Consider the following 14,651-nt stretch of genomic DNA (forward strand, 5'->3'; position numbering starts at 1 on the left):
TCTAACAACACTACAAAATAGCAAGTACGATTCGTATGGAAACACCATTTCCGTACGAATCATACAAAACACCGACCGACGAAAATATCCATACAAATGTGATCCGGGAAAGCGCCGACGTGGTGTCGGGACGCTTGCAGCCTGCGTTTCACGAACCAGGAAGTACGATCCGTACCGACGTCACCCCGCACGGATAATATTTTCCGGCAGCCAAAAACTGCCGGGGAATCAGGACGAGGCACACAAGGAGCACCTGTACGCGACGGACAGACATGGACCCCAACCTACGTGTCATCCCGGCCCTCATAGCAGTCCACCTCCTCTACAGGTATCGACGCAGACGTCGCAGAAGGTCAGAACAACACCCAGGGGCAAAGGGGGGGGCAGGGGCAGGAGACAAATCCCCCACCCAAGTCACACAGCACACATGCCCTGGACATACCTGACGTCCAGGCCCTGGTCACTACGAGGGGGTGGGGGCGTGTCCAGCAACGCCAGCGTCCGCCACAACGGAAGTGGGTGACGACGCGAACCGGTAACACAACAATACAGGTACGTACCGTACCCACGCCTGAAGAGCGTGGGTACGAGTCGTACCACGCCCACACCTACGTCAACCCAACAATGGCGGTACGGCCCGTACCCACGTGCCAAAGGCCTGGGTATGGGCCGTACCACCATTGGTGGGGTGATGTAGGGGTACGCGTGATACGACTCGTACCCACGCACTGAAGGCCTGGGTACGGTGCGTACCCCTACGGCACCCCAACAATGTCGGTACGGCCCGTACCCACGTGCCAAAGGCCTGGGTACGTGCCGCACCAGCATTGTTTAGCAGTGTATGTACGGACCGTACCCCCACCCCAACAGTGTATGTACGGACCGTACCCACACCCGCGTACGAATGGAGCGTACCCCCACCCCAACAGTGTATGTATGGAGCGTACCCCCACCCCAACAGTGTATGTACGGACCGTACCCCCACCCCAACAGTGTATGTATGGAGCATACCCCCACCCCAACAGTGTATGTACGGACCGTACCCCCACCCGTGTATGCATGGAGCGTACCCAGACCTGCGTATGTTCGGAGCGTACATGGCCAGACACAGGAGGGGTGGGTGCAGAGTCCTCCCAGCAGTGCCCAGACACAGGAGGGGTGGGTGCAGAGTCCTCCCAGCAGTGCCCAGACATAGGAGGGGTGGGTGCCTATCACTCCCAGCAGTGCCCAGACACAGGAGGGGTGGGTGCAGAGTCCTCCCAACAGTGCCCAGACACAGGAGGGGTGGGTGCAGAGTCCTCCCAGCAGTGCCCAGACATAGGAGGGGTGGGTGCAGAGTCCCCCCAGCAGTGCCCAGACATAGGAGGGGTGGGTGCCTATCACTCCCAGCAGTGCCCAGACATAGGAGGGGTGGGTGCAGAGTCCTCCCAGCAGTGCCCATACACAGGAGGGGTGGGTGCAGAGTCCTCCCAGCAGTGCCCAGACATAAGAGGGGTGGGTGCAGAGTCCCCCCAGCAGTGCCCAGACATAGGAGGGGTGGGTGCCTATCACTCCCAGCAGTGCCCAGACATAGGAGGGGTGGGTGCAGAGTCCTCCCAGCAGTGCCCAGACATAGGAGGGGTGGGTGCAGAGTCCTCCCAGCAGTGCCCAGACACAGGATTGGTGGGTGCAGAGTCCCCCCAGCAGTGCCCAGACATAGGAGGGGTGGGTGCCTATCACTCCCAGCAGTGCCCAGACATAGGAGGGGTGGGTGCAGAGTCCTCCCAGCAGTGCCCAGACATAGGAGGGGTGGGTGCAGAGTCCTCCCAGCAGTGCCCAGACACAGGAGGGGTGGGTGCAGAGTCCCCCCAGCAGTGCCCAGACATAGGAGGGGTGTGTGCAGAGTCCCCCCACCAGTGCCCAGACACAGGAGGGGTGGGTGCAGAGTCCCCCCACCAGTGCCCAGACATAGGAGGGGTGGGTGCCTATCACTCCCAGCAGTGCCCAGACATAGGAGGGGTGTGTGCAGAGTCCTCCCAGCAGTGCCCAGACACAGGAGGGGTGGGTGCAGAGTCCCCCCACCAGTGCCCAGACATAGGAGGGGTGGGTGCCTATCACTCCCAGCAGTGCCCAGACATAGGAGGGGTGGGTGCAGAGTCCTCCCAGCAGTGCCCAGACACAGGAGGGGTGTGTGCAGAGTCCCCCCAGCAGTGCCCAGACATAGGAGGGGTGGGTGCCTATCACTCCCAGCAGTGCCCAGACATAGGAGGGGTGGGTGCAGAGTCCTCCCAGCAGTGCCCAGACACAGGAGGGGTGGGTGCAGAGTCCTCCCAGCAGTGCCCAGACACAGGAGGGGTGGGTGCCGAGTCCCCCCAGCAGTGCCCAGACATAGGAGGGGTGGGTGCCTATCACTCCCAGCAGTGCCCAGACATAGGAGGGGTGGGTGCAGAGTCCTCCCAGCAGTGCCCAGACACAGGAGGGGTGGGTGCAGAGTCCTCCCAGCAGTGCCCAGACACAGGAGGGGTGGGTGCAGAGTCCTCCCAGCAGTGCCCAGACACAGGAGGGGTGGGTGCAGAGTCCTCCCAGCAGTGCCCATGGAGAGAAAAAGGGTGGAGTACCCACAGATCCAATGGCCACAATTGTCAGTCAGGTGCACAAAGACCCTGCAGTACATGTAACACGTGTGCGAGGCTGGGAGTACACACATGCATAGTGCCTAAAAGGGAACATGTCCACATGAAGTCATGTCAACAGATTACATACACAAGTACAGTGATCACCAAGGATGCCACGAATGATGCAGGTGGAGACATCGCTCTGCATGCATGGCCAAAGTTGAAGGGGTCCGTCACACACCCAGCTAATGTAGACACAGCTCAGCACAACATATTGGAAACACCCTGCAGGGAAGATGTCAGGGTACACAGAGGAAGGAACACACCTTGGGACAATGTCACCATGCAGTAACTGCTTACATGAACAAATAAACTTAGCTAACACCTTGTGATGGCACACAGATACCAGGGTCCCCCCTATGACCAGCACACTACTACATTTCCCACACACCCAACACATGATCGCCAACCAAAATCATGTAGCAGCCCCACCAACAGCAATACCAGAAAAGCAGTAGTGTTCTAAGGAAAAATAATTGCTTTATTCAGCATGATCAAAAAATGTTTGTTTGGATAAAGTTCAATATTTACAAAGCCCATAGGGCAGTCCATAAGTCACAGCTGGATGGGGGACACAGTGGGACGCGTGTCCCCAAGCTTGCCTGCACAGTTCAGACCACCCTGTCTTCCACAGGGGGGGGCATCATGTGAGGGGGGAAGGACCAGGCACCGCAGGGACAGGAGGGGCAAGGGTAGGCGTTGTGGGTGCAGGGACGGAGGACTCCACCACAGGGGGTGGGGCAGCGCCAAAGGAGGTGGTGAGGATGGCACTGCACACGTCAGCAAGGTCCCCTAGCGTCTCCCCTGCACCCGAAGTAACCACAGGCCCCAAGGAGGGGGGGGGTCAGAGGGATGGGTCGCAGCGCTACTGGGGGAGGGTGTGGACAGGGGGGGGCACTCAACTACCCTGACCGGGGACTCCTTTGACCGCTTGCGGGGTGGCGTCACTTTTGGGCTCAGGGACAGAGCGGTCATGAAGGAATCTTTGCTGGATTCGTGGCCAGGAGAGCTGTGGGGAGTGGATTTGGAGGGAGTGGATTTTGCGGAATGCGGACTCCCACTCTGGCTGCGTGACTTACGTTTGCCCCCCGACCCAGTGGGTGTGCCTACTTCACCCTGTGTGCATGCCAGGAGGTGTGCGCTTGCCCTGCCCTGCTGGTGTGGTGCCTGTGTCTGGTGTGGTGCGATCATGCTGACGTCTGGGTGTACGTGGGACAGGCATGGGAGTGGGAAGTGTGGATGGGGCAGGGGTAGGGGGTGGGGCGTAGCGCTGCAGGAGACCCACTGCTGCAGTCAGTGTCGAGTCTATGGACCTCAGCAAGTTGCGTTGGTCAGACTGCGTGGCTGAAATGCCCTCCAAGTATGCCTCCATCGGGTTGAGCACCTGGCTGTGGCCATGGAGGACATTAAGCGTCGTAGTCTGACCAACCTGCAACTGCCGCAGGATGTCCACAGACTCGGCATTGGTGGCAGCAATGGAGACAGGGGCAGGGGGTGCGGTACCTGGCAGGAAGGAGACACGTGGTGACCTAGCACGCCGGGAAGGGACACGAGCAAGTGGGAGGCCGGTGATGGCAATGGAGGGGGCGGGTTAAGATGGAGTGCTGCTTTCAGCTGTCGGAGCAGCCTCCGCCCCCTCGGAGAGCTCAGCCTCGGACCCGTCAGCTTCATATTCTGAAGTGGCACTGGACAGGTCCTCCGCATCACTCCCCTCGGCCTCCGTTCCACTCGATGTGCCAGACAATACTGCACTGCTGGCACTGGTGCTCGCTCCCTCCTCACGGTCCGTGCCGGTGTCTCCCTCGGTGTCCCCCGACGATGCTGTGGGCAAGGTGAAGAGACAGGAAATAATCAGACACCTGTATACATATGTCACATGAGTCAAATATACACATAGGTCACAGTGCATAGCCTGAAAAGCAACATGAGTAACATCTACAATACAAGGTACATATGTAGGCCCTGCAACACACAGTTGGTGGACCCACCATGCCACTGACCAACTGTGGAGAGCATGACACAAAAGCAAATAACATGATATGGATTTGGACAGAGGAGCCAGGCACTGGGGACAATCCAGCACAGCATCTGCAGCACACAGCGTTGGCGTAAAAAGGGATGAGTAGGAAACATGTCTATTAACTGTAGGCACATGCTGCAAAGGTAATACTTAAAAACATGCCCAACATTAATGGGTCACTGCACCTTGAGTGTATGTCCAGACAAACATCACACACTGGCCAGACCTAGCAAGGAGACTTCAGGTTTAGACATGTAGGCCTTGCCCGCACCAAGCACCCCCTACATGAGACAATTTCTTGAGACACAGGAAGCACTTACATCTCTTAGTCTGGAATAAAAACACATGGCCTGCAAGAAATCCTGATTGGACACAAAATACCCCTGGTGCGCTGGTACAAATACATCATCTACAAATGGCCATCATCAGATCATTTTACCAAGACACAGGCACTGGCCCCCGTGAGTATGAACAAGGGACATTTGGTCAGCCTGTACAGTGGACACATGTAGCAGAGTTTACGTAAATACAAATGGTGCCAGGGTACAATGGCACAGAGCACAACCTATGCTGTAGACACAGAGATTGTTGACATTTTTGGATTACACACATGATACCTAGGAAAAGATGCCCCAGGGGACAGTAGTGGCCACACTACTCCATGGTCCTGAATGGTAATGACTGCAACACAAGCCACCATCCCTGCACTCTGCATATCTCACACTCATGCACATCATGTCACATGCCACAAAATAGGCATGCATGCTGTAAAGCATTACACTTTTGAGACACACTCCTATGTCTGGACTCAGCATCAGTGACAACTGACATGGACCCCACAAGTACTGAACTGGACAGGGCACAGGCAAGGTCCCAAAACCTGTTACACACCACCCCCACACATGGAGCTGCAAGCATTGGGCACATCGATACACTGGCAGCCTAGATAACCTTGTGCAAGTGTGACTACACACAGACCAGGGTACACATGGCAAGGAGGGGAAAGGAGGAAGGACAGCACCGCTACAATTTGGGGAACAGGAACTGCACTGCACATTTAAAGCCTGGCAGTGTATCCATGCAACTGTGCACTTACAAATGCTGGTGACACACAACAAACACACATGTACCTACCCCCTTCCTGCTGCTGCTTTTCCCGTAAGCGCCTGTCCATGTCAGGGAAGACGACCGCCAGCACACGCTTGTGGATGTGGGTCAGACGGCGGCGCCCATGGTTCTTTTGGCTCACAGGTGAGTCCCCCAGCAGGACCCGTGCGATCCTCCGCGTCCAGCACCGGATATCCTGCCAGCGTTTCCTCACCTGGGCTAGGCGCCGCTTCCGACCACCCGTCTTCCTCACGGCACTGACGGTGTCCTTCCAGATCTGCTCCTTGGCACAGGCGCCTACCTGTGAGGATGAAAACGTGAGACAACATCAATACACCTGCGACATGTCACAGAGACACACATTAGAACAATTTGGCTGGTTTTAACAGGGCATAGAATGCATCAAACTCATTACACCTGTGTCATAGGGACATTTTCCTCTGTGGAAGGCAAAATGCACTAGGAGGCATTGTAGAGTACACAGGTGGCATGAGGGGTACGACACAATCAATCATCCAGGCTCACACTGTGCATCACAAGCGACACCAGGATTATGTGCAGCACCTCAAAGCAGTCACATGCCACAGGCCACTGAGGCGCCCTCAGCAGAGTACACAGACACACACAGCCACAGGACAATTACCTGCCATTGCCAACTGCAGCTACACACCTCACTCTGCACATGTGCCACTAGACTGGGGGGTGTCACAGGTGTGGGGCTGGCCCATCACCGCAGACACACAGCACTGCTCCCTGCTCACATCAGATGGGCAGGGTATATCCATCCCTCATGCAGCTGGGGTGCTACACTCCACATATGCACTCACCCACATGACAGGGGACTTACACACACACACACCAATGTCCAGGGGACAAACACATCATTTGTACACTCTCAGCAGAGGTACACTAAACAAACACACATCTGTGGGTAGTGCCACCTGTCACACTGGGGGGACCACAGATTCACATAAGGACTGTAGTAACAACATTCCCAGGAGGATTAGACAGGCAGAATGTGTAATGCAACATGCAGTGATTGTCACAGTACAGACAATGCAAGTGAGGAGAGCAGACATGCACCACAGCATGCTCTGGCTGGGAGACATTAGGCATTCCCCCACCCGGGACCCACTCTACAGTACATTGCATGTGTGTTACACCTGGACACAATGGCAGAAGTCACAGTCACAAAAAAGGGGCACAGTCTTTGCTAGTGGACTCAGCACTCACCTGAACCCCTGGTCGACCATACAGCATGGTGTACTGTGGGAGGATCACATCCAGCAGGGCTTGGTTCTCCTCGTGGGTGAAAGGCTGGGCCCTCTCCACAGACCTGGACATGGTGCCAGAGGATTCACGAGCAGCAGCAGTGTTGTGGAATCAAAGGATGTGCAGGCAAGTGCTCTCTCATGGGACCTGGCTGCCCTTATATCTGCCTTGCTGCCCTGTTTCATTCACAGGAGTACAGAGTGATTGGTCACTCACATTTGCATCCTATGTTTCCTCCAATCCCTTTAATCCTACCCCAGTCAGTGGCTTTGCATTTTTTTTTTAATTGAGCATGATGTCAAGTCAACAACCACTTTGCAACAAAGTAGTTTTTTTCAAACCGACTTTTGCTGGCCACCTGATGAAAAAAATTCAAACTTTAAACTCGGTCTCCATGACAACCAGCATGCATGTAGGGCTTTCTGCTTGTCCCTCGTGTGTCCCCTATGTAATTTGGATATTCACACACAGGTACGGTGAGTTCCAGGGCCCTAAGGCACCCCAAATGCATAGAAACGGCCCGTACACGCGTGTGTACGGTCCGTATCACTATGGGTTTGCTCGCGTATGCGTACCCGGAGCGTACGCGCGTGTGTACGGTGCGTATCACTATGGGTACGCATACGCGAGCAAACCCATAGTGATACGGACCGTACACGCGCGTGTACGGGCCGTATCACCATGGGTTTGCTCGCGTATGCGTACCCGGAGCATACACGCGTGTGTACGGTACGTATCACTATGGGTACGCATACGCGAGCAAACCCATAGTGATACGGACCGTACACACGCGTGTACGCTCCGTATCACTATGGGTAGGCCTACGGCAGCACTCCCATAGTGATGGGGAACGTACACACGCCCTCAGAGCGTATGTACGGTGCATTTCACACCTGACAGTGGTGACAGGCAGCACACAGAAAGGAATAGAGCTGACATACTTGTCCAAGGCTGGACATCAAGGCATTGTCTGTGCAGTACTACATGTGTGGGGCACAGGTGTGTCAGGCTGTGATGTGGCACATTACTCCTGAGTTGTGAAGGCAATAGATGTATGATGAGATGTGTACAGATGTCATGTGTGATGGTGGACTATGTGCCAGACATCCCCTTCACTCCTTTGACATGTGTGCATGTAATACAGGACACTTGTGAAAAGCGTCACTGCCATGGCACAGTCAAAAACACACGCAACTGTCCCCTGATGCCAGCTACAGGGGTTTTCACACCTGACATGTGACTTCCCGCGTTGCACGATGTGACTATGTCATGTATGTGTCGTGTGTTCCCATTAGCTTGCTGTTGGTGTTCCCTCAAATGCATCTGCAGTTGCTGCAACCAACATGTGTCTGTGTGTAGATGGCCATGGCACAGTGTTACGCATACCAGGCCACATGTGGAATCCGATGTAAGGTGTGTATGTATGCATGGAACACGGAGTAGCGAAACAAGGACTTATCTGCATACTCTCAATTTATGTGTGATCAGTCATGACATGTCCACCTTCATGGCAAGGTGTGTGGTCGGTCCTAGTTCTATGTCATGTGACCTGTGGCTCTAGTGTTCCGCTACCTGTCTCTGCAATCAACATCCTTCATCTGCTGATATGTGGATGTATGTCACTCCTGTAATGCGTCTGGCTGTTCACTTACACTGGGCCACAGCTAGTCCCATGGCATGGGATGTGGAGGTTCACAATCCCCGTTTGTAGCTGGGTGTTGGTAGGCGTGTCACCTGGCTGCCATGCGTGTCCAGGGCATATAGCACATACCTGACTCTGTATGTAGCATATGTGTATTGACAGATGAACATGTGCTCAGTACATAGAAATTGTTGTTGTAGTGCACTCACTCTTCCTTGTCCCTTCCAAATTACTGCAGGGCTCCGCCTCTTCCCCGACCAATTCCGGACTTGACTGACATGCGGGAGAATGACTGTATACGCCGCTACCGCTTCCCCCAACCGTTGATTGAGGACTTGACGGCAAGGCTGGCACCACACCTGCAACCGCTACACAGGTATCCTACGGCACTAACACCCAAGATGAAGGTAATGGCAGCCCTACATTTCTTTGCCACGGGTACCTTTCAACATACCATTGCTCATGTGGGTGGGATGTCTCAAACAATGTTTAGCCGGGTTCTGCATGATTTTTTAGAGGCCATGTTGCTGCACCTGGATGAGTTCATTAAATTCCCAACTCCTGAACAGTTGACACGTGTCAAGCGTGAGTTCTATGCCCTGGGAGGGATGCCCCATGTCATTGGGTCCATAGATGGGACACATGTGGCTTTGGTACCAATACAGGCACAGGAGGTAGCGTACAGGAATCGCAAGCACTACCACTCCATCAATGCCCTTGTGGTGTGTCTGTCCAACATGGTGATTTCCCATGTCTGTGCTCGTTTTCCAGGATCAGCACACGATGCCTACATCATGAGGCGTAGCAGGGTGCCTGAAATAATGATGCAGCTGCGCAACGAACGAGCATGTGTTGTTGGTGGGTACACTCTGTCACTCCTGTATTTAGCGTACTATTCCTGTCTGACAGCTTCTCCTGACCTACTTTTGTCCATGTTGTTTCCATGTAGGGGTGCTGGCTATCCCAACATGCCATGGCTGATCACGCCTCTCCGCAACCCCAGCACTGCTGCCCAGCACCGCTACAACACCGCCCATGGCCGGACCAGGCGAGTGATAGAGAGGACGTTTGGCCTTCTGAAGAGCCGATTCCGGTGCCTACACAAGACCGGCGGCGCACTCCCATATGCACCGGTGAAGGTCTGCAAAATCTTCATGGTGTGCTGCATGCTGCACAACATGGCAGTTGAGAAAGCTGTGCCACTCATCCTGGATCAGGATGATCAGGACCATCCACCCGTGGAGGATGTAGGGCTTGGTGATGAGGCTAGTGATGTGGAGGATGTGGAGCCGCAACAGGACATCCGGAGTCGGCTCATACGCGACTTCTTTGCTTAGTGGTGAGTTCCAGTGTCTGAGTGTGCACGCATTGGGCCTTGTGTGGCATGTGTTGGAATGTGTGTGTCCATCTGCATGTATGCCACGTGAGTCAGAGGTGTGTTTGGATGTGTCGCTCGAGTGATGGTGCAATTGATGAGTGTATTTCCGGAGTCATTATTGTCACCTAGCATGTTGTCATCCTTATATGTGTCGAGTATATGCACATGCAAGTGGATGTGCTTCTTGTGGCTGACTTCTTGTGTCTCTCTCATCCACAGATACTTGCGCATGCCGTCTGCTGGTTGCATTGTTGTGGCACTGCTATTCCTCATGGACACAGCAACGTGTGCTGACTCAGCGTTACATGCACGGACAAGTTTGGAAATCTCCTTAGGGACTTCTCAGTCAATGCTGGTCTGTTGCCACGGTGCATACGGCATGTCTGGCATAGTTCTCAGTGATAGTGGCTATGTGTCTATGTGTAGAGTAGCAAGATGCAAGCTGTTGGTCAGGGATTATAATCTGTATTGTGCATGATGTCCATGACTGTGTAGGTATTGTGACATGTGCCATCCCCATGCATCCTACGTTGGCCAGGCCACCATTCTCCGCATCCACCTGACTCCAGCTTGCAGGACATGGTTCTGCCTCCTGTCTACACATACCTGGGAGCCCCCTGGGACACTCCACATGATCCCTGACCTCTGCGCATGACTGTTGGTCTACTAAATATGTGTGTCGGCACGGTTGTGCGTGCACCCCCTGAGCTGGTTGGGCCCATCACGGGTGTGTATGGTGCTCCATGTCTGTCTTGGATGATACATTGTGACCCATGTGTGTCCTGTGGCAGACTCAGACCCCAGGGTATGGATGGTTGCAGTCATATATGAACTCAGGCATGGTTAGACTTTACAACACACATGTAATGGAATAATGCAAAATGTAGGCATCCTCTCTTGATTGTGAAAGTTTTATTTGTGTTGGTGTACGTGTTGGGGGGGGGGGGATGACAAGAGGTGCTTTCCGGGTGTGTAGAATCCAAAGTTCACTGGGGGAGTTGGTATCCTTGCCATTGGAAATCATCATAGTCCATGCCACAGTCTTTGTCAACATTGGTCAGACAGTGACCAGCAAGTCCATGTGGCAGAGAATGCCATTTGCTGATGTGCTGCTGTTGGGCCGGAGGGCCAGGTGCCAGGCCAGGTGACCTGGGAGATGGTGATGTTCCGCTGACTCTCACGGTCTTTTGCGTGGACGACCCACCCTCCTGCGGGTACCCTCAGATGCAGGCTGTGATGATGCTTGGGATGCTCCGTCGGATGAATCCTCCTCCTCCTGATCCCTCCCTGTGGGTGGTGATGTTCTTCGCCTGGTGGCACAGGGAGGGTTGCCCATGTTGTCGTCAATCTGACGGAGTACACGGGTCATTTCCGATTGCACCGCCACGAGCTCAGCCTGTCTTGCCTCTATCCGTCCTTGGTGTCGCTGTTGACAGGCATGTTGCTCGGCCTGCAGGGTCTTGATCTCCTCGAGGGTCCCCTTGATGTCGGTGAGGGTGGACGCAATGTGGCCCATGCCCCTGGTGTCATGCCGGTATGAGTCGAGGATGTTGCTGACGTGTGACATTACCGGTTCCTGAGCCAACTGGTCAGGTTCGCGCCTCCGCCGTCCTCCACTCCCACCAGCCCTGCCCACTTGCACCTGGCCTGCCGTTGTGGGCACATCGGGTCTCCGGGACCCCTGAGGGATGGCATTTGCGGTGTCGCCTGCCTCCTCCTGGGTGCCCGGAGAACCTTGTCCCTCCTGGACAGACTGGCTGTGTTGTTGTGTGCGGGCAGGGCTCCTGGGTGTCTCCAGGGATGTGGCAGGAATGGGGGTGGTGGTTGGCACAGTTGTACCTGACGCAGGTGCTGCAGGTGGTTGGACACCAGAGGGGCCAGGATGGTCTGGGTCATCCACGGAGTGGTGAGAGTCGTCGCTGCCGGTGGGGTCCTCTTCACGCCGAGGCTGGTCCTGTGAGTCTTCCCCCCCAGTGTTGAGGGGAGATAGACAACGTTGACCTGTGTGTGAGAGAGACAATGTTACTTGTGTTCCATGCGACATCCATGTTTCATTTGCTTCACAGTTGGCACAGTTCCTCTGGGTAGTTGGATATGTCTCGCATTTCGCTCACAGTGCACTTGTGCATGGGTATGTCGCGTGGCCACACCTTTTGAGACTTTACCTATGTGTGACACACTCTTACTTGCTGCGTAATTTGTGACTGCAGTTAGCAGTGGAGTGAGCAGGTGTAGCGAGCCATGCATTGCCGGCTTCCCTGTTGCACTGTACGTGGGCAAATGGTGTTGTTCTACACACTTAGAGAATGTAGGTAGGTGACGATCTACTCATGCACAGGTTGACACATGGCCCAGTATTTTGCCATGGAGAAGAGAGGGGGATTCAGGCACTGCCTACCCTTGTCTACATGCACGCAGTCCACCTGCTGACGAGCAGACATTCCCACACCACCCAAGGGTGAATTGGTCTCCCTGTGTCTCCCTTTCTCCCTCCCTGTGTCAGCCTCCTCCCTCCGTCTGTCTCCCTGTGTCTCCCTTTCTCACTCCCTCTCTCTCCCCCTCTCCCTCCCTCCCTGTGCCAGCCTCCTCCCTCCGTCCGTCTCCCTGTGTCTCCCTTTCTCACTCCCTCTCTCTCCCCCTCTCCCTCCCTCCCTGTGTCAGCCTCTTCCCTCCGTCCGTCTCCCTGTGTCTCCCTTTCTCACTCCCTCTCTCTCCCCCTCTCCCTCCCTCACTGTGTCAGCCACCTCCCTCCGTCCGTCTCCCTGTATCCCCCTCTGTCTCTCTCCCTCTCTCTCCCCCTCTCCCTCCCTCTTTCTGTCACCCTCTGTCCCCTCAGCCCAGCTTCCTAAGCACACACAGTTTGCAGGTCTTTGAATGGCCCTTGGCTTGTTAATGTGGGTTTGTTTCTAATCTCCAGGCACCCATTGGGTGTGGTGGCTGGGTCTGCGCTGCTGCTGTGGTGTTGTGTGCTGCCACTCTTTCACAGTGTTGCCTGTTCATTAGCTGCTGTTATGTGCAAAATGTGCCTTCACACCCATGTCTTCATGCAAGGCGTCCGCCATTTGCATGCAAGTCTTTACTGTGTGGGGACACACTGTTTGTCTGGCTGTGACCTAGGCCATATGGGCTGAGGGCATTGTTGTCTGCTTCTGAGTTGCACTATGTGATTTTTGAGGCCCACCCTCCCGCCATCCGGGTTACCGTGTCTTGTGTTGGTGATTTTTGTGGCCTGTGACTTGGCATTGTCTAGCTGGGTGCATGGGGCATGGTGGCGCTAGTGGCATGTGCGTGTTTTTGGAGTGTGGTTGAGTCAGGCGATAGCTTTGGGCTGGTTGCGTGCATGATTGTGATTTTGGTTGTGGATGGCGTTCCCCCCATGTGAGGTGTGTTGTTTGTGTACTCACCAGGCTCTCGGAGTCCTTCTACTCCGTGCACTCCCACCGGCGGCAGCGTGGCCATCACCTTCTCCTCCCAGGGATGGTACTGTACCAGTCTGCGGGGCGGCCCTCCTCCAGTGATGTTGGCCTGGTTGTGCTCCTCCGTCATTTTTGCTCAGACCCGCCTCCGCAGATCATACCACCTGGCTTGGCATTCATGCCTGGTCCTTCTGGTGGCCCCAACAGCATTGACGGCATCGACAATCCTCTGCCACATGGCTGATTTTGCTGATATGCTGGTCTGTCTGACCAATGTTCCAAAGAGCTGTGGCTCGACTATGATGATTTCGTCGACAAGGATCTCCAACTCTCGGCTAGTGAACTTTGGATTCTTGGTAGTGGCCATGGTGAGGGGTGTGGGTGTGGATGGTTGTGGGGGGTGTGGGTGTGGATGGTTGTGGGTGTGTGGGTGTGGTTGTGAAGGTGTGTGTGTGAATGTGATGAGGGGGTGTTTGTGAGGATGGTTGTGTGAAGGTGTGCAAGTGTAAGGTGTATTGATGGATGTAGTGTGGTGCAGTGCGTTGTCTCTGTGGTCTGGCAGCAGTGGATCTGTTGCAAAGGATCATGGTTTGTGTGTGTTGGGCCTTTTTATTGGTCCCTTTGTTGGGTGTGGCTGTGTTTGAACTTTGGGTGGGTATGTTATAAGGAGTGGTTGTGTTTTGGGCCTCTGTTTAGGTGTTTGGCAGTTGCTGGTCAGTGAATAGGTTGTATTTTGGCTTGTTGGACATGTTTTGTGGCTTTGTGCGAATTGAATTGAGTCTTCTTGTGTTGTTTTGCTTTGTCCTGGTTGTGTACGAGTGTTTTTAGCGTCTGTACGGTGCGTACATCGGCCATTTTGTTGTACTGTGCTGTCCTTTGCTCTGCCTTGGTACGACTCGTACATGCGCGATGTTGGGTGAGGGTGCTGGTGTTGGGGCCTGGGGTACGCTCCGTACTTAGACTGGTGGGGTGTGGGTTCGCTCCGTACATACATGGGTGGGGGTACGGTCCGTACATACACGGGTGGGGGTACGGTCCGTACATACACTGGTGGGGTGGGCGTACGGTCCGTACATACACTGGGGGGGGTACGCTCCATACATACACTGGGGGGGGGTACGGTCCGTACATACACTGGTAGGTTGGGCGTACGGTCCGTACA

This window comes from Triturus cristatus, chromosome 1_2 (assembly GCF_964204655.1).
Source record: "Triturus cristatus chromosome 1_2, aTriCri1.1, whole genome shotgun sequence".
Lineage (NCBI taxonomy): Eukaryota > Metazoa > Chordata > Amphibia > Caudata > Salamandridae > Triturus > Triturus cristatus.